Source organism: Neopelma chrysocephalum, unplaced genomic scaffold, assembly GCF_003984885.1.
Source record: "Neopelma chrysocephalum unplaced genomic scaffold, ASM398488v2 Primary Assembly neopelma1_60, whole genome shotgun sequence".
In the NCBI taxonomy this organism is placed as follows: Eukaryota; Metazoa; Chordata; class Aves; order Passeriformes; family Pipridae; genus Neopelma; species Neopelma chrysocephalum.
The window spans coordinates 7,607,776-7,628,282 of NW_020897715.1; the positions used below are offsets into that span (position 1 = coordinate 7,607,776).

A 20,507-nucleotide genomic window follows, 5' to 3' on the forward strand; every position below is an offset into this window, starting at 1 on the left:
CCCTCCTTCCTGTACCAGCTCTTCACAGCTTTTCTCCACTCTTGAGTTTATCTACCAGCAGGCTGAAGGAGTCATCTAGTGGCCACAGACAATTCCTGCAGCCTCGCAGCTTCTGCAGTCAGGCTGCCAAGGCAAGACAAGGTTTTTGATCCTTAAGGCACTGACAAGAGTCCTTGCAGGTCCGTGATACAGTCCTTGCATCCAAGTTCATGATGGTCCGTGTCCATGTTCCCTAGCATGGCTAAGCGTTAGTTTCCCACTTCTGGCCCATGTCAAGGCCAAATTCAACTTCTATCCTTCTTAAACATGCTTGGGAGTAGACAAGGCTGTGCTGTTTCTAACCCATACGTAGCTGTCTGTTCCTCTTCAGGGGTGGGCAAGCCTTCTCTGAATAATGTCGCTACCTGTGTGAAGCACCCGTTCAAGTGACATGGATTAAATTGCTAAGCAGCAGCATAGCAAGCCAAGTGGTCCTACTCCAGCTCACATCCCTCCTCTACCACAAACTTATGTGTAGGTTTGGACAAAGCTCCTGGGTGTTTAGGTAAGGTATCTCAGTCACAGAACCATCTATCTAATAACATGCAAAACTCAGAGAGAACCGGAATATGTTAAACACGTATTTCATGTATGAGTTAAAGTAACACTTTGATGAATGGTATTAACATCTATAAAAATCTTACTAAACTTCATAAAAATTTGTAATGCTTTATCAGTTCTCTGTTCAACACCTTCAGTCAGGTAAGCTCCAGAAATTTAATTTGAGAATCTCAAATATTCATTCTTCAAATGAATGGTCATTTCAACTATATTAGAAAAGCAAAACACTGGTACTGGTTTTTCACATCAACACCTTAGTTTTAAAATAAACTCAGATCCATTTTTTTTACTCTGAGTTAATTTGCATTACCTGTTGAGTGACTGAATCACAGGCACCTGAACACACCTTAGGCAAGACTGTACCAGGCTTTTTTTTGTTTCTGGAAATCACTTTGCTGCCACTCTAATGCCACGCTCTGGAAGAACATGATGCTACTCTTCCTCCACAGAGTAGGGATTGCTATTTATGTATTTTCTTTTTAACTGTTCTGCATTGCTGGTCAGAGGTGAATCTAATACAGTGAGCATCAGGTGTTACTTATCATACACACATACCCCTCCATTTTATAACACCCCTCTCACATAAACCCCCATGAAGTTTACCATCTTGTAACTCAATTCCAGCAGCAGCAGCTTCCCTTCCCCATCCCCAAAATAAGGAAATAACTGGTTCTCCAGACCTCTAAAGGAAGCCAAAAAGACTTCCTTAAATTCATACTCAACCTCTCTGTGACTCAGAGCCTCTATCTGCCTCAATCACTTCAGTCACAAAGGTGTCAACTAGCTTTTTTCATCCTATACATCATTTGGGCAATTCCAGTGAAAAATGGTATAAAAGTGCAAATTATGAGTATGGTATGACTAAGGAGCTCTGACCTATTTCCAGCTCAGTTGAAGGTGGAAAACAGTGGTACCACAACTATACCAACAGGTGAAAGAAAAATGAGCCTTGCAAGCCTTAATGTCAGAATTAAACAGAGAAGGTTCCTTCAAAATGGTGAGGCATGAGCAGCAAAGTGATGTTTAAAGATGGTATTTGACTCAGCTGCCCCCTGATCTCAGCAGGCAGCACCTGCACCTTGCTTCACAAGTCTAGCAAATTAAGTCTTGGTCAGATCTGCTTTACATGGAAAACCCACAGAAAGACTGATCCCAAAGCATATTTGGTTCTCTAAAGTGGAGGACACCTTACCCTTTTAGGTCACTAAATCACCAAGAGCTGTTTCTTGCCACTCACTGCTCAGGGGCCCACTCACAGAGGTACTGTGAGACAACAGTGTAAACACCTGGAAGTTTCTTGGGTAAAAATGCAAGCAAATTCCATGTGAGACTACGTGTATTGACAAAAATCTCAGTAAGCAGCATTTTAGTGGAACTCACTTAAGAAGCAGGTTCATTCTAGTCAGGACCAATAAAGAGTTAGTTACTGGGTTTCAGCTCTTTCCTTCTCCCTTCAAGACTTCGATAAGGCTTCAACACAGAGGCAAGGAGACAACAGTTCTGCAGCACTCAGAGGGTTGTATAGGCACACCCTAAATCTATTTCTCTAGTTTTTAAACAGGCCTAATTTCACAGAATATTCTGAGCTGGAAGGGACTCACAAGGATCATCCACTCCAACTCTTAGGTGAATGGCCCATTTGATCCATTGAGGGATCAAACCCACAACCTTGATGTTATTAGCACCATGCTCTAACCAACTAAGCCAATCTCAGGGTCTAATTGCATTGCCAATAAAAATAGTATCAATATTTTGCAGCCTTAACTGTCCAACATCATACAAAAGGTAAGGCCACTCTTAAGACTTTCACACAAATTTGATTCACTAATTTTATTTATTTTATTTATGTATTTTACACAGAAGACATTTTTTGGTAAGAGCAATGAAACAGTGGGTTCACTACTGGTCTAAAATAGCATGCCAAAAAATTTCACTGATGCAATGAGTGGTAGACAGTAGTAGAGGTCTACTCGTGTATACCATGTTAGGCCAAGTCACATTGCCCTGTCTCACACCATGTTTTCAGTGAACTGCAAGAGTGAATGAGGATTAGGAATAGCCACTGAAGCCCATTTTGTCCTGTTATTACAAGAAAGGTGCACACACTTTTTATATGACATACATATTCATATATACACAGATGTATACATTTATGTGTGTATCTATCAATATATACTTTTCTTCAGGTACATGCAAGATAAAAGCAAACACCACACAGTAGGCTGGTTTGCGAAGTAGTCACACCATAAAGATATAAATCAGTGGCAGACTGAAAAAGACTAGAAATTGCAAAATACCAGAGCCACACTTTAAATACTTCCCTCTATGCAGTAAAATTAAAATGGGAAGCTCCTTCTGGAGCTTCTACCACTTCTTAATATGCAGATCAGCCAAAGCATGGTACTTTGTACAAAGCATGTACTTTGTTAGTGCTGCAAATACCTGGGCTGGCACATTTCCTTTTCATAAATGGTTTATTATATTGACCAGGCTTTTATCATCCCAATAGATAGTCATAATTTGCCTTTCCTAGAGGTCTTACCACACACCACCTGGGAACTTTGGTTAGCTGGGTAGCTGCCTCTGCCTCCCTGAGATATTTCACTAAGGGAGCACATTACGTTCATCTTCCAGAGATGGCACAACATTTGAGAATTATTTCTAGGTATAAATCAAGGAGGTTGACCATCTTAAAACAAACACGATACTGACTGAAGCCTAAGCATCTCGACAGCCTCTATTTGCACCTTAATTACTCAGCAGAAATGTCCTAAACAATATCAGTCAACTGAAGATGTCTTTCTTCAAGGACTTGCAGGACAAGCTGATACACCTCTCAGAACTGCCAGGAGCAAAGGATTTATCTGCTTTTATGTACATCTGTCAACTCATACTGCAGGAAATTTAGTCAGAAGCAACAGCGTACATTGATGACAATATTTAGAATATATTCACTTATAAGGAAAGCTCATCCACAAAGTACCTCTTCTTCCTCTGCCTAACCACCACTTCATCAACACATCGATTTGGATTCCTTGTCTCACTAGAGGTCCACCAGAAAGCAGATGTCAGTACCTGCAGCAGACACTTCCAGGTGCAAATTCAGAATTCACAGAGCAGGGACTCAAAGTCAGACATTCAGTGAAAGCCCAGCATCTAATCTGGAAAACCTCTATCACAGTTCTATTCCCGTGAGCGCTCTGAATAAACCATGAACACTGCCACAGACAGGAAGGCCTCAGTTGTGTTGCTAGAATATCACAATTTTGTGTTTTTTCAAATGGGCCTGGCTAGCTGCCTGCCTTATTGAAGTCTTGAAGGGAGAAGGAAAGAGCTGAAACCCAGTAACTAACTCTCTATTGGTCCTGACTAGAATGAACCTGCTTCTTAAGTGAGTTCCACTAAAACGCTGCTTACTGAGATTTTTGTCAATGCACGTAGTCTCACATGGAATTTGCTTGCATTTTTACTCAAGAAACTTCCAGGTGTTTACACACCTAATTGCTACTTCTGAGTTATTCCACACACTAACAAGCTTCAAGGGGCAGCATCAGCTACAAAAGAAAGTAATTTAGCCAAGTATGGGAACATCTATAGCTATATTACTATGATTTGAAACTTAAAAAAGCCCACATACATTCTCGTACCTAGCTGGGAACAGAAAAACTCAAATTATTTTCATTTCTCCTACAGAACATTTCGCTTTTGAATTAGTTTGGAAACAAACATTTTGTTTGAACACCTGCATATAGATATCCCTTTAATTTGAAAATATTTTAACTTCCTGATATCATAAAAGGCACTTTACAGTACAGTAGTGATATAACAGATAAAAGGTGAGGGATCCATTTTGAGTAGCTTTTCCCTCCAGTGGATCCTGCTCATCTTCAGTTGAGATGCACAAGTTTTTCTGATAGCACCTTTTTGGGGCTGCTTTTGAAATAAGAAGTACCCTGTAAAGCATTAGCTCTCGTTACAAAAAGCATGTCCTTCCATACTCAAATTTCACCACATCTGAAAAAATCTCAGATGCTGCCAGGGTTTCAATTCAGGTTAGTTGGCCATCAGGGAAGAATGAGTCCCAAGGCAGCCGCACAGCACTCCAGCTCCCTGCCCTGTCCCTCCACAGCTGTGACCGTGCTTCCCAGCTCTCCCAGTATCATCCATGCAGAAGTCCATGGAGAATGCTGCTGCTGTTACACCATGTCCATGAGGAGGATGGATACACCACTGTAAGAAGGTGCTGCAAGAGGGGCAGCACCTCGGTGTCCTCACCAGCTGAAGCCATGTATTTACAGAACCGTGGTCATGGCCCAGCTGCATCAATCTTCTTGAGGTATTAGGTCCCTTGTATTTTGGCATAATTTGCCTAACAAAGAAAGCATTATTCTTGTAGTTTACTCTTAATAATACCTTCTCCATTTACAGCAAAAAGAGAGAGCCTTATTTTTCCCTCCAAAAGGAGGGTTTCTAGGTAGTTCTTTCAATCCTTTTGGCTTTATAAAAGCTGTGCAAGCTTGATAGAAACATTCAAATAAGTTTTCTTTCTCATCCTGAAACTATCATTCCTTTTGTTACTTTCACACAAATATAATTTTTGGTTTGTATAAAGTTTTCATTGATCAGTATAATTTTGTAGCTTAAGGTATTCTAAAATATTACTTGAAGATCTGAGGACTCAATTTGCCACATATTGCTATGGGTTTTCAATTTACTTTCACAGGGCAAGGGAAGAAGCAGAGATGGTATTTTCAACTCTTTACTATCTGAGCAACTTCCAAGCAAAGTAAACATTGATCCTTTAATCCCTTGTCAAAATCCACTAGCATGGATTTCTGTACTTGCAAGGAGTCTCACAGAAGGTAAAAAGGCCCTAACCAAATCCACAGGTCTACATTAGCAAATCTCAAAATAGGATCTTTACCTTGGGATATAACATTTGACCACCCTAGCCAAAACACAACCCCAGTGAATTCATGGAGAAATACTTGTTGGTGTTTTTGCCAGCACCTGACACATAACAAAAGCTTGAAAACCACTAACAAAAACTTCCTGAACTCTGCAAACACAAGCAACTACAATCACCCTGATATCTAAAAAATAAACAAAAAATATTATTATACCATCCAGGCATACATATTCTTCTTATAGGCCATTGGAGGCGAAGTGGTCTTCTCTTTTTCAGGTAGTCCACTACTAATGAAAATCTCAAGAGTAACTGATTATAATTTACAGCACCACCTCCAGACTTATAAATTTAACCAGCACGATGAATCTGTAAGTAAACTGGTATTCTGCATCTAGACAGAGCTATCTTGCTAAAAATCAACGATCAACACACTCATTGAAAGTCCCATGCAACTTTTAGTAACAGCCTGGCATGTAGCATGCTGTGCTGGGTCCCACAAAAGCAAGCAATGCAAGGCATCACCTACTTCAGAAAGGAACACAGGTGAAAGAGAAAAGCAACATCACAATTAAGACATGTTATCTTCAGCATCAGTAACTAACCGATGCTATCTGCTCCGGAAACTATCCAGACTGCAAAACCATGTTTAAAAGAGACATACAAGTCCCTAGTAGAAAAAACAGACAGTAGTGGTCTACTTCTGAAGATACATCCTCCTCCTCTTGCACTTCACTTAGCCTGCCCTTAAGGCTCTTCCTTCACAAGCAGTAAGCATAAGGCAGCTCGGAAGCCAAAAGCAGTTGTGTCCCCTGTCCTGCTTCTACTACCCCTTCTTGGGGTCAATAGAGCTGTTCAGTTCTCCAATCTGACTCCTAACGATACATGATCCATTCAATAGTGGTGAGTTCTATCTTTATTGGGCAGAAAGAGTTAAGTTAATAAAAAACCCACTAATTTTAGCAATGATCAGTCCTCCAGTCCAGTTCACTATACAACTACAAAAACACTAGCATGGCCCCATAAGGTAGGATGCAAGGGTCTAAGGCTTGGACTGTTTCTTTCAGTGACACTGCTGCCATTTAAACATGGTGCTTCACTATTACCTCTGTCAAATAAGTTTTATTCCACTTTGTCAGGGAGCTGTATTTCAAATAATATGTGTATCTTCTATCTATGTTGAAGATGGGGTCAACATTACACATGTAGTGAACTGAAGGTGAAAAAATTTCTAATTTACTGTACCTCTCCCATTTTCCATCAAAATGCATCAAACTTTGAAACCTCTCTTTCCCCAGAACTGCTTTCAGCAAAGCTACTGGAGAACTTCACCTAAGAACTTATCAAAGCCTATATTTCTTTCATTTTATAGCAGAATGAATAAATTAAATTTGGCAGCACAGAAAACAGCTACTCAAAGCACACACTCTGGTCTCGATCAAGAGCACAAGCAATTCTGCTCAGGCCTCAGAGCCTGGGACGCATTAAATCCCCTATGATCCTGATCAAGATATTTGATTTCTTCCTGTTGTCCCCTGTCACCTGGGGAGCTGCTCAGACCTGCATCGGTGCCCTGTAGCTGTGACGGCAGCATCCAACACCTGGCTGGCCCACCACAGCCACGTATTTGGAGTGGCTTCTTATGAAGAGTCCTCTGCAAAATCACTCAGAGCATCACGGGCAGAACGAACAAAGTCATCCCATTAATCTGTTAACAGGAAGTAATGAAGAGGCACAAAAGCAGAATACCCCAAAGTATTTGTGTAAATCTGCCACCAGTTATGGATTAATAGTTTCAGAGCTCCATTAGAAGGAATACAGAGAATGGTGCTCACCTTAAAAAGCTGAAAGTTAACTAATGAACCTGTGACATTTACATTCTTCACTCCATAAAGAAAAACAAATAAAAAAAAATTGCAATAATGTAAGAAGATGCCTTTCCATAGAAGTTTCCCGCTCATTGTAACTGAGATATTCTTCCAAACACTCCATTTTCTTTTAACCAACTTCCTTTCTGAGGCAGGCAACTGTAAAAAGAATTTTTTTCCTTTTTGTATTTTGTTTCCATAATTTTATTTCCTCATATTATCACATCATGACACTCCTTCAAATACATCACATTGTTCTAGATCCACATTTATTACTAAACCACTGTACAGTCTCTTCTCTGGCATTACTCAGTGCATCTAAGAGTTTTGAAACAACCTGAGCGTTTTTTCTATTTTAAGTTGTTTGGAGTGAACTTTTATCATCTGTTCTTTGTGGCTATATTTGTGTCATATCTATCTACACTTTTCAATGAGAAAAATCCAGTAATTTACAAAGTATAAACTTTCATTGACTACACATCTTTGCTACAGCAAAAACCATCATTTCCTGAGTATACTCCATTACAATATCAGTAGAAGCAAAACCATCTAATCAGAGATTATAACAATATAATTGCTCATTTCTTGCTATTGAGCCTGGGTAGGTTGTGACACTTGGCTCCTCCTTCATCAACTCCCTGAACCTGCAGGACGTAAAACCAGCACTCACCTCTTTAGCCTTCCCCAGTCACAGAGCTGGCACAGAAATGCTTTCGGTGCACCAGTCTACCATCCTGCCTACAGCCCTGCTTCGCTGCAACAAAACAAAATCACCACGACACCGCTTTTCCAGCCTGGCGTGTTTGCCTGTCAGAAACAGAGCCCGCAGCCACCCATAAAAATTAACTCCAGACCGATGAAAATAACTCTTTCAGGGGAGGAGTAGCAGCGTTGTTGCGAGGAAAAGGAAAAGCAGGAAGCTGATCTCAGCAGCGCGGGGAGCACGGACGGGGCGGAGCAGAGGCATGGAGCGAGGAAAAGTGGAGCAAAGACTCGCTGCTTATAGCTTGGTTTTGGCAGTACGACCGAACACCACCGCATTACTGAAATACCAGCGTTACGGCTGACACGGAGGCCAGCAACACCCCCTCCCCACACACGGGCACCGCACAGGCCCATGTCAGCGCTGGCGTGTGCCCCGCGCTCGGCGCTCCCTGCACAGGTACCCGGCCCCCACCCACGCTGCCTTCCCTGCCGGCACCACCAGCCCCCAGCCCCAGAGCGCCCCCGAACCCTTCCCTGCTCACCCTGGCCTGGGCAAGGGCTGCCGTGGGTGCCACGCTGAGCCCGCTTTCATGCGTGAGCCGCTTTGAAAGGGCACGTCCTACTCCTGCTCTTGCAACTGGGGGAACCTCCTATTGCGTGGTAAAAAAAAATGGCATCTTCTGAAGGACTGGACTGCCATGTTTAGTGTGTAACTCACTTCCTTTGATGAAGTTTGAAAATGAAAATAAGAAAAGAAAAAGAAAAGAGGGAGGATTCTTTAGGGAAACAGCTTAAAGAACTGAGAGGCTTTTCATGCCAAAATTCAAACTGACACTAAGGAGGACTTTAACTCGACAACAGCACCTCCCACCCTGTAAGAACTTTCTCTCCCAAAACATATGCTAGCCCCACCAAGGCCCCAGTTCCCAGGGGAAAGCAGGCCACGGGAGCTTGCTCCCCACAGGATTGTTCCCTGCCAGGACGGCTGATCTGGCTCCTGCAGGGCGGGACACCTCCACCTGCCTTCCTGGCCTCTGCAGGAGTCAGACTGCACCTGCTGCTTGCCGTGCTGTCCCCACGTTCCTCAGGAGCAGGGTTTGTTTGTATCATTAGGATAGCCTTACAAACCCCACAGAAAACAGCAAGATATAACATTCTAAATAAATGTGAGCTTGGAAAACAAAGTGTCGAGGTAAAGCCAAAAAATTACAAGGCAAGGTGGACAGACTATCGCTAGAGCCATCAGCCAGTGTTTCGAAAGAATAATTAAAACCCGTAACAGGAAACAGCATGTCAATGGATCTTCCTAACACTCACACAGCCAGGATCTGATCTATATTTCTCAGCCAAAAGCAGACAATCCCTGTGCATTTAGGGTTTTCCTAAGTGAGACCATGAAGATAAGCGGGAATACCCTGCATTCTTAAGACACTTGTCTTGCTCTCTCTTTCAGGTTTCAGTTTTTGCATGGCAAGATTTGCAGTACTTTGTATTGCTGGGTACAGAACGGACACAGGACAAAACCAAAACAGTAAATCAATTTAAGCCATGTTCTTACACTTTTGAAAATCCTACCTGATGTCCTCTACATTATACTGACAGAGGCAAGGTGGCCAACCAATTTTACTTTTACCACTTCTTCCATGTATTTTCTCTTGTCTGCTCAATATAGGAACCTGTAGCATATCTAACTCACATTTGGAAGATCACATTATGAAAATCAGCAACTTCTAAGAAAGCATTTACTGACTTTGAAATTCACCGTGGCTTGTTCACTTTTTGACACTGTTTCAAAGTATGTCCTATACTCAGTCTGCAGACAAATCCAGACCGAGTTAAGAGAAACAATCCCACTCTCCCAGCCTCTCTGCAGAGCCTGATGGCTTTCACTTCCAAGAGTGGGCAGACAGGACTCATGCCTTTGTCTTCAGCCTTCCCAGTTCACAGCCTACCTTTGATGACTGCAGTTACATTAACTCCTGAGGCTGTAAGCTGAAGGTCACTGATGCAGACATACATCCCTCTGTACAGCTACTCCGATGGAGCAGTCAGCTCCAACCAAGTGGATGCAAAGCCTCATTGCAGCAGTATCTTCTGGTACTGCAGCAACATCGAAACAGCCACAGGGAAACGGAAGGCAGCCCAAATCTCAGCATGCAGGCTAGGCCAGCCAGTGTAGAAGCAGCAACACACCAGATCCTATCCACTTTAGTATCAATGCCATTTCTGCACCTGTAGTTTGGCAGCTTGAACCCTTTTCATTCATACACTGAGACACTAATTTCACTCCCAGGAGAACTTAATTATTCCTTCTGGGGAAACTATTAGCAGTGGAGTGACATACAGCTGCTTCCTTACTAAGGAAACATATAGCTTAAAGCCAGAACTATATCAGAATATATACTGGGAATGTAATTTCTATACTCAGCTGAACAGATTTAGTGAGTATTAAAACCAAGAAGCCACAAAACCTCCACGGGATATTGTGGTGAGGGTGGTGTGTGGACCAACAGCAGACAAGGTGAAAATACAGGTAAGAGCTCTTTCTTAAGAGTAAACAACCTAAGAGAAACAGCAAGGACATTCCCAAAGCCTTTCCAGTATAATTATTGTTACATAAATGCCTAGGCTTCTCTTCAAATCAAACACAACACTTCTACAGTATCACTCACAGCTCTGGGAGTCCACCACACCTGAGATAAATGAGCTCACAAGCCCACCTCCAATCCCAGGGTTAGTCCATGTATTTCAGAGAAGCTGTTTCCTACCTGCTTTTTAGAAGACAGATTCTAAAACAATGAGCACTGTTTTCCTCCTGCTTTTCAAGTTGATTTTCAGTTTTGAAAAGGCACTCCTCAGTTCTCACAAATACTGGACAGGTATGCTGCTGCTACAGTGTACCGTATAGCCTCCTTCCTTCCCTCTGCTTCTTCAGTTCAAGTACATGTGCACCAGAGAGAGTATTTAATTAGATACAGAAGAGCAATCTCTGACACTCTTGACATGACAGACAAGGACAATTTATTCCAGCAACCTCAAAAACACCAGAAGCACCTTTTTTTTTTTAAACAAAGAGGACTTTTAGTAGTCAATAAATATCATTAACTAATTTATGAGGTTAACTAACAAATCACTTAAGGCACATCTTTAACTTCAGCAATACACATCTTTAACAACAAAGGCACATCTTTTACTTCAGTCTATACTGATTTAGTAACAAAATAAAACACTTTCTCTTACCTTCTTAATTTAATTGCTATTATTTATTTTGCAAACAATTTTTAAGCATTCTGAAATACCCTTCTCTATCAGCCCACTTCAGTCTTTTACTGTTGAAGGTACTTCATCTTCAAGATGACAGGTCATACAAAGGAAAGGTTGGAGACAAAGGCTAAAGCATTGCATTGTTTTCAGTACAAAAAGCTCCGTTTCTTTAACGCTGCTTTTCTACGTAAGAAACTTCCTTGAGAAACTAGAGTAGCATCTGCTTGTACTTCAAATTACTCTCTCTGCTTCTTTCCCCCTCATGAGATTCCTTGACTGAGGTCATGAAACTACATTTTAAAATCAAAGTTTACCATTTCAGTAGGATTTCAGGGGCAGGACCACGACAGTCATTGTTAGGCAACCATTCTTCTCAAGGTGAAACAGTTTGTGCTTAGCACTACCAAACAGTTAGACTTCTGTCATTATCTTTGCTGACCAGTGTTATTACCCTGTCCAGAGGTCTCCAACTTCAGTACAGATACAGCAGTAGATGAGCAGTTTTTAACACTGCAGTCATTACTTCCTATGGGTCTGAAAAAGTAACTAAGAGGATTAGTCCATTGTTCATAGATTTACATTAATTTTTCAGGCATCTGTATCACCCACAGGACACTTTTTTAGTGTTTTTACAGTAATTTAAAAAAAAAAGTTGAAAACTCATTACTTTAAATTGAGTCAGCTTTTTTCTTGCAGGGAGATACAAATTTTTAGAAAGCTTAAACATAGTCATGAAAAGGGATCATCCCTCAGCTGCTAGGTAAAAACCTACCTCAGAAAAAAGGCATGAAGTAGGAAATAGGGAACATCTACAAGTATATGCACTCTTGTGCTTTAAACTCATTCATACACACTTAGAACTTGACTCACTTTGAGTCAAGTAGTCATTCTGTACTGTTTTAAAACTAACTTGAAGTTTTGTATTGCTTAAACTACAGTTGTCAAAATTCATTTATATGTGACAGTTTCTCATCTCTCATTCCCTACATTACAGGCAGGTGGAGATTAGGCACCAAATTGTTTCTATATTTATTTAAAACAAGTCAACCCAGAGATAGTTTGATCACAAATTTACTCACTCCATCCATATATATATCTTCTCCTGAACTGACAAGACAGGATGACTTCTGGCTTGTTGCTCTGGTACTGTATGAGCACTAAAATAACTTAGTAAATGACCAAATGGGGAAGATTTGGTCAAAGAGGATAGAAAGGGAAAAAGTAACACTGATTAATCTTGCATGGCTGAAAGCTTTCTCCTGCTAACCAGCAAGGAAATATAACAGCAAACAATGACATTAATGAAACAAACAAACATTTTGAGAGCATGTTAAAAAACCTCAAACTTAACCTGGAAGTGACTATCAGTGAAGACATCCAAACAATTCCCCAATCAAATCTGTGATATCAGTCAACTATTGTTGACTTCTGTAAAATTCACAAAAGAACTGTGCTCAGATATACATAGAGAGTACTGCAATAATACTAATAAATTAGCATTGCTGCTGAAGCTCCATTTTATTGCAATTTTATGAATATTAACTACTAAATCTAAACAAAGTCACCACTCAGCTCAAAATGGATACAATCCCAATCCAATGCTTATATAACACTGCAATACCCCACACTTAAAACAACACTAAACAGATTCATAAAACATCCCAGAAAACAACATCAACCATCTGTGTATTCAGAAACAGCAGAATCACCGTTTTTATGATTCCTGTATCTCAGCACTTTTTAGAAGTTGTATCAAATATTTTCATATATGCACACACAAACACAAATGCTTTCTGAGCCACGTAGTACATTAACAGCACATAGACAACAGCACATTTCCATCACCAGAAAGCCACTGCCCTCTTACCTATACACACCCACACATCACAAGCGTCAGAAAAACTTCAGATACAAACGTCATACCTAAATAATGCACAAAATACCCAAGCCAAAAATCCTACCACAAGCAGCATGCTGTCCCTTCTTATCCCTCCCCCACACTGTTATCCTGAGAAGTTTAATCTCAGTTCTTCTCTGAGGTAGGTGGAAGGTACTCAGATACTACATACAATGTGGCAGAATAAAATCCTAACACTGTTGACCCCTTTTTAGACTTACCAGAACAAGTTACTAGCCAATTCAGACACGAAGAAGTTTGCTTCTCACAATGTAAGATCACACATTACTTGTAGCAAAAAAAAGCCAGCACATTTACAGTTTCAAAGTTTCTTAACATTAGGAGGGTTTTGTCTAGTTTTTGCTTTAATAATAATGAGAGCTGTTCTCCATGAGGTTAAAATGCAAACCACACTTTTAAAAAGAAACTTGCTTTAGTACAATCTTGTTTATTTTCTAGTTCTATCAGAAACATTTTATTAGGACATATACTTCTGTTTTTAAAACAACCCAGTTTTTTCCCTAGATATACTGATGCAATATTTTGTAAGCATATACTTAAAAGACATGCAAAGATTCAAAGAGCAGCTGCAAAGAAAGCTATTTCACTTTGCTAATTTGCATCAAGTTTTATGGTTCCTATCCTCCTTCCTAAATGGAAAACTAACTGTGATAAAACATTGGGCCCAATTAGAAACAGCTACTACACACAACTATTTACTTGAATGATTTCCTTTAGAGTATGTGTAATTGTTTTTACAGAATCCTTTAGTGTTTGGGCCAAATATTGTCATCTTTTCTACAGAGAGAAAAAAGCCCACTTCCTCCAGTTTCACATCTCATTCACTAAGTACATAATTGAATTCAAATCTTGATACATAGAAAAATAAATCTTTTTAATTTAATTTATTTTAATGAAATGCTGAAAAACCACTATGGTAGCTTGACTTCTGCATGCAGGATACATTTGTAATTTTCTTCTGGTTTCAGTATTACCTTGCACAGTAGAAAGCCCAAGTTTGGTACTAATTCAAATATTGATTATTAAGATAGTGATCAAGTGCCATGTGAGACTTCAGTACCAGAATCAGAGCTCAGATTTTTGGAGCTTGGTCCCACTGGTATCACATTTGCAAAAATTCCCAAAGTTTAGCTTTGTCTGGGGATGTAATCTGTGACCTGTTCCTTTTAGATTTAAGGGCCAAAAATCTGACAGACCTCTGTAGGCACAGGAATAAGTTGGGGAACAAAGTGGGCAAGATTCATAAAACAGGCAACGACTTAAAGAAATGTGTTTTGTCCACATCTGTGGACAGCTGGCGGCTGTGCCAGCCACGGCAGGAGATGAGATCAGTCTCTGTGGCAGCACCGAGTGAGGGAGGGAGCGAGCATGGAGGAGAGGTCAGGTCCCTGCAGGTGGGTTGCCATCCTGTTCTTGGCATATTCAGGTTATATTTTCCTCCATAAACATGCTTTCTGGAAAAGCAAGCAGGGCAGCAAATGCAGCAGGGAAATAATTTTCACTCAGTTTTACTTAAGAGCAAACCCAGCCTGACCTTTAACTGTCCTCACACTGTTTTAACCTACAGCTGCTCTCCCACCTTCACAGCCTCCCCTCCCACCCCTGCCCTCTGGCAGAGGGGTCCCAGGCACCCACCCTGTCCCAGGATGCCTGCCCTGCTACTGGGGCACATCAGCACACACCACGGACTTGGCAACAGCCAGGCCTGGCACAGCCATCCCTGGGAAGCAGAGCTGCTAGGAAGATGGCTGGCCCCAGCCAAGGCCACTGCAGCTGTGAGCAAGGACACAGGACTCCTCCCTGGAAACATGAGGAAGGGGGGTTATGCCAGCATGAAAGCACCATGTAAATACAGTACTCAACATGCAAATCCAGCATATAAAGTAAATTTTTCAACTATTCCTGTGGATTTATGAGATGTCACCCAATGTTTAGCTGTTCTTTTGTTTTACCAGCAACTAATTGCTCCGAATGATTGCAAACAAATTGAACTCGAGGTGCTTCTGCAAAAGCAAAACTTGCAAATTTCAAACTCAAAAAAATAAAGTGTCATTTCATGTCCAGCAATAAGTGCTGCTTACTGTTTCATACACCAGAGCAAAATATCTGCTGTAGTATCACCTGTGATGATGTCCACTCTTATCTACAGACCTGACACCAAAGCTGGATATGTGAATCAGTGGCTACTACATCTCCTCTAAAACTTTCTCTATGTTTTGTCTACATACTATCTAAAGCTAAATGAGCAATTTTGGTCCTTCAAGTTAAAAAAAAAAAAGGAAAAAAAGAAAAAAAGACGACACTATTTTTTCCTCTGGTCTGTGGTTTTCTCCCCAGTGTTTGTGTGGGACCCAAAAGCTAAAAGAAGTTTTTATTATGCAACACCTCACTTTACTACAAGAGAACACAAAACAAATTACCAGCAGCCAAAATTCACATTTTGCTTCAAACATGCAAGCCCCCCCTCAAAAAAGCCCAATCCAAGACCAAATTATTTTTTTTTAAATTCTAGGTTCAGCCATCAGAAGTCAATGCAGTATGCAAAGTATTGATTTATGCACATACAAAAACAACAAACATCTTCATCAAAAAAAATCATATAGGTTTCTTGCATTCAAGTCTAAAATACATCTGTGGGACACCATAGAAGAGGGTGGGTCTCTTCCTGCCACTCCAGCATGAATGCAAGGAACAGATGCCAATCTACATTTCAGCTACCTAATTATATAAATACAAACACAATAACAGCATTAATATATTGGCCCTTCTGTAATACACAAGCAGCTTTTTTTGGGTTTTTTGTTTGTTTGTTTTTAAGTGACAGGAAGAAAAGGTTTACAATAGGCCACTCGTTACCAAAGGATGAAATGCTCTATAGATACAAACCTTGTACCCTTGGTCTATGCAGACACACTTAAGTTGTTAGGCTGCAACACTGGCTTGCCAGTGACACAAACTCTCCTATTCCTGCATTTGTCCTGTACTCCTTAAGTTCAACACAGGTTAGCAGTAAGAGTATTTACATGAAAACCACGTGCTGTGAAATGCAGCAGCTGCAGGGCTGACCCACTGCTGCTTTTCTACCAATGCATTTTGAACTGCAACAGAAAGGTACAACGGCCCACAGGAGACTGTGAAATCTCCAGCTGCTGATGCTGAACTTTAGAGAAGTCAGTTGCATCCCTGCGTGTCTCACCCAGCTGACCACCGCTGCTGCTGCTCTCTGGGACCCCGCCTGGTACAGCCCAGGAAAAGGAAGGAGAGCAAAAGCAACAACCCTTAGCTTTGGTGATGAAAAGACCTGAGAGAGGGCAAGTGCGCTCCTCTAGGAGCAAGAGGCTGCTGTAACAAGTGACCTGGTGGAGTTCAACATCTTCTCTAATGTTCACATTTTTGTCAAAGTGATTCCACTATTACAGTTTGATCTTCTGCTTGGGTGTGGTGTACATGTGACCTGTGAACCTAACGGCATCACTTATAAACCAATGCAGTATATAAACCACACCTACATATTAACTCCCTGTCAACGGACACCTATGTAAATCTTCAGCACACTAACGGTTCTGTTGTTTTTAATTTTACTTTTCCTACCACACATTTGGTGGGGGGGGGAAGGGGGTGAGGAGGGGTGAATGTTAAACACAGCCTTGATACTAAATGGACTGGCACATACTAGATGCAAACACAGGTAACTTGGCCTCAATGCTGACTTACTTCTGTATTTCACAGACATTCCCAAGGGCTTTAATTTTCAATGACAGCTTCTTTAAGGAAGGCCAGAAGAGCAGGGCAAAAATTCTACTTTGAGCACCAAAGGCAGTAAGCTCATCCTCCCCCACCTCCCCCACTCCTATAAAACCCAAGTAAAAGCCCTATAATAAGCAGATCTTATCCCCAACTACTTTTCACTTTCAAAAACAACAAAAGTTATTATGAAAATAAATACCAAGTTAATTGAATAATAATTTCCCAAGAGAAAGTACTGTTTTTAACATCCAGTGCTATAAAAGAAATCCATAAACAGAATTTGCAGCCTGCTAGCACAGGAAGAGTTGTTATTGCAGCCTAACCAGCTTTTGCGTCTTGAAGGAACGTCCAGGACATGCCCTCGTTGGATATGGCACCACCTGTCAGTGACTGGCCCTAAAGACTCCAGTTAGTTTTGGTAGCTGCTAGACACAGCAACCTGATTTTTAAGCCAACTGATCCAGTACTAGGAACTCTAACTACAGCAGCCCAGCCCAGCTCTGCGTGATCCAACCAACTCTTACTCAATGGAAGTTAAATCAGCGTGCGCAGAGCTCCACACTATCACTGCCAATCCCCTTCTGATACTCGTTCTGCCTTATTGAAGGCACACTCAGGTAACTACAAAACCACGTAGACACACACACTTAAGGTTCCAGATGATGCCAGGTTTTATCAATAGGCTGTGTTTTAAAATGCTACATTTTAACAGGTGCTTTAAAAAGTTGATAGTAAAGAATCTTTCCAGTTTTTCTTTAAAAGACACTGCATTCTGTACACCTAACTCTCTAGACCTCAAAATCCCTCAAATTAGCCTTGGGAGGGACACGTAGAACTCCTAACTTTGTTAATAAACAGGCAGTATATATTTGTCTGTTTGTCTGGCTGGACTCTTTATTCAGTTGGGCGTTTACCAGAGGCTAGTGATACCCTAAATTCCCAAGCTGGTCATGGAGAAGAGAAAGCACTCAGCACCTCAGTAGGGGATCTGGTGGATGGGACAACTCCAATTGTCCCTAAATTAACCAAAATCAACAGACCAGCTAAACATTTAACTGAGGGTTTGGCAGATAGGGAGGGAAGACCCTGGGTTTCCTGGAAGAAGATACACTGGAGAGGCACACGCCCTGTGCAGTCCTCTTTACCTCCCACATCTCTTTCCTCTAGAAATATTGTAATTAATTTGGACGCACACAGATATTGCCATCAATTGCCAAACTATTCAGTAATCTTTACTGGACCTTCCAGTTCACTGTAATAATTTTACATACACCATAAAGTAGGTATATCTCATGATCATTTATATGTCACTGCTGAGAAACAACTCCACCCATTTGTCCACTGTTCTCTGGAAAGCTACCCTCTGCCCAATAGGGCATATGTCAATACTCCAGAACCTTTTTCTGTATTCACTCTGTGGTCAAAATAAGTTGTTTGCACCACTTTTTCTAACCCTGGTATTGTCATGATCACTGACCTTTTGTTCATAAAGAAACCTGAGAACCAAACTTTACCTTGATATAGTATTCTGAACACACAGCAGTAGCAAACTTTTTGCAAGCCACGTTAAGGTCCACATTTGCAGCACCCAGGGACTACACTTAAAGAACACTGCTGAACACAGACACCACAGCAACACATCATCTCCCATCTTAAAGTCTGATGCTGATTTTTTTAATTGTATTTACATACATGGAGTTTTTTTTAGAATTTTCTACCAGCTTAAGTGACCCACTGCTTCTGAGCTGCAATGGGAAGGAGGCATCTATCTCACCTGTGTGACTGAAAATTTCAAACAGAAGTAATGACAGATATAACTAGGTTTCTTTCAATAAGCAACAACTGCTTAATAATTCAAGCTGATAGCCATTTAAATACTGATAGTCTGAACCTATTGGTACAGAACTCTAAATTATGCACCTTTTCAACTGCATTGAACAGATTTCAATAGTATGTTCATCAAATGCTGAATTTTTGCTTAATTATTTACTTTCTAATACTTATTTTAGGATGTTTATGTAAGAACTAAAATTCCTTTCAAATTAGAGGCAAGTGAAAGGTGTAACCATTGGAAATTGCAAAGTTTTCAATTTGAAATTATAAGTGTCATCTGACTGCAGCCACTAAAAGTACTCAAGTCATCCCTAACAACAAATACATAATTCCTGCAAAGAGAAGTATAAAAAGAAATGCTTCTGAAGCTCATATAAATTGGCAAGAGGATGGTATATGCTATTCCTTTATTGCAGCTGCTGAGAATGATCATCTCTACCTTGTCCTGTCACCCCTGTCACTAACAAAGTGTAGCTATTTTACTGGACAACACACACTAGTGCAACAGGTCTGTAAGTCACTACACAATTGGTTTTAAATGTCCTTAAGTTCCTTCTATCATTGCTGGAAAAACAACAATGCTATTTCACATACAGGCATGGAAGAATTTTCACTTCATTCATATAGTTATTCCAGATAGCCCCATCACACATGCTTAAGAGACTTTTTCTACATCATAATGACAAGCAATTGACACCAAGTGGGATGGAAGAAACTTAAATTTCTTGTGAGTTGAATTATTTTTCTTCCAATATCTATCTACTAATTCAGAAAACTACCTATTCTCACCTTCACCTTAGTCCTATTGAATTGCATTGTCTGTCCACGTAAACAGCACTGCCCACATTCCCAAAGATACCTGGTTAATATTCACATCTGTCCTCTCATTCAAAAAAATAAAAATGGACATTTGCTGGTTTAAAATAAAATCTCATCACAAATTAAGAGATTCACAAGTCTCAAACCAACATTTTGTGGTCCATTGAATCAGAGACAGTCACTTTGTCTTATTACTGGTTTTTTTCACTATTACTTCCACCAACTGAAACTCTCAAGTCCACAGATTTCTAAGACAGGCCAGAGAGATTTTTCAAAAATTAGAGACTTGGAACTCAAAGTGCAAGGTTAAGCAAGCATGAGGATATAACCACAGGTCTCAAATCATGCGTTTGATGAGACACTCTTGATTAACCCCCTGGCCCTTTTGCAGTGCTTCACATCCTGATCACACACTGTTTCAGGGAAGAGCTGACCATCAGCAGGTAAGTGGAAACAAAAGCAAGAAAAAGTGGAACAAGAACTCCAGCAGCCTTAAGAAAGATCAGGGTACTGGGAAGAGAAAGGAATAAATTTCAGCCTTATGTTCTATATACTCAGCAACACAGTCTCACTAGTTAGGATAAACTGTATTAATTATTCCAATAATCCCCAAACTCTGACACTTTTAATGCTGTTTTGACTCCTCATTTTCCAAAGAAAAACATCCCTGCAGCCTCACTGAAGCAGCAGAGAATTCATTCTCTTCCCCAGTCCCTCAGCCCTGTTGCTGTGCCCCACCCCATGATCAGCATTCCCACTACATCAAGGCAAGTTTGCAAGTTAGAGATGCTCACTGCCAATTTGTTAAAACTGTGAGCCTCATGCACCACCAAGTTCCTGCATTGAT

The 20,507-nt window shown here is 40.7% G+C and overlaps 1 protein-coding gene across 24 annotated transcripts in view; it reads right to left on the reverse strand.

Annotated features, from left to right (window-relative positions):
- BBX (BBX, HMG-box containing) overlaps positions 1 to 20,507 on the reverse strand; it is a 140,088-nt gene that overhangs the window by 97,165 nt on the left and 22,416 nt on the right. Inside the window, exons 3-4 of one of the 24 annotated variants that reach the window (XM_027681004.1) lie at positions 8,622 to 8,729; positions 8,045 to 8,128 (exon numbers count right to left, since the gene is read on the reverse strand). The exons of the other annotated variants lie outside the window; for them this stretch is intronic. The gene's annotated coding sequence lies outside the window, so the exon portion shown is untranslated. The remainder of the gene's footprint in view (positions 1 to 8,044; positions 8,129 to 8,621; positions 8,730 to 20,507) is intronic. 24 annotated transcript variants of the gene reach the window in all.